Consider the following 938-nt stretch of genomic DNA (forward strand, 5'->3'; position numbering starts at 1 on the left):
AAAGGGAATACACCATGACCATATATAAAGTTGGCAGATGATATTTCTACACATGTATTCGTATGTACTGTAAGAATGTCTATATAACTAGAACTAATGGGGCAAAGTTATGGTAACTTCTTAGGCGCAGTCAACCACCCTGATGGGCGAGTTGTTGGACCTGTGGGCTTGAGACCATAGTTACAGGGGATGTTAAGCTCATTTGGTATAACTCTACATGAAAACATTGTTCTACATCCTACTTTGGTGAGTAGTGACTGGGGTCTTAAAAGCATGCAAGCAGCCCTCTAGATGCAACAATGGGTCTCTCCTCATCCAGAATAAAGAAGAATGAAGAAAACCAAAGACACAGGGAAACAATTAGTCCAAGAAACTAGTGGACCGTGCGAACTTTAGCCTATATGACCATGACACCAGAACAACTAGATGGTGCCTGGCTACCACTGTCAACCACTTGAAAAAGGATCAGCTCAGGATAGAATGGGAGAACAATGTGGAACAAAACTCAAAATCATAAAGAAAGACCAGGCTTACTGGTCTAATAGAGCCTGGTGAGACCCCTGAGACTATGGTCCCTAGTTACCCTTCAGGTCTAGAATTGAACTTACTCCCGTGGCTTCCAACCAAACAATAGACGGGCATATAGGATGAGCATTTACATCAGATAGATACACTCCTTAGAACAGTCAGTCATTGGAGAACAGAAGCTCAGTATTTGCACAGGGAGACAGCTCAGGGATCAGGAATGCATAGGGAAGAGGTAACTACAGGGAGGAAGTGGGAAGAGAGCTGTTACATTGTGGGGAATTGCAGTCAATGTCATGAAACAAAATGTGTATGAACTGCTGTATGGAAAATGAATTTATGCTGTAAACTTTCACCCAAATCACAATAAAAATTGAGAAGGAAGAAAGAAAAATATGCTTGGCATTTCTCAA

This window comes from Orycteropus afer, unplaced genomic scaffold (assembly GCF_000298275.1).
Source record: "Orycteropus afer afer isolate SDZICR_OR568_19922 unplaced genomic scaffold, OryAfe1.0 scaffold00507, whole genome shotgun sequence".
Lineage (NCBI taxonomy): Eukaryota > Metazoa > Chordata > Mammalia > Tubulidentata > Orycteropodidae > Orycteropus > Orycteropus afer.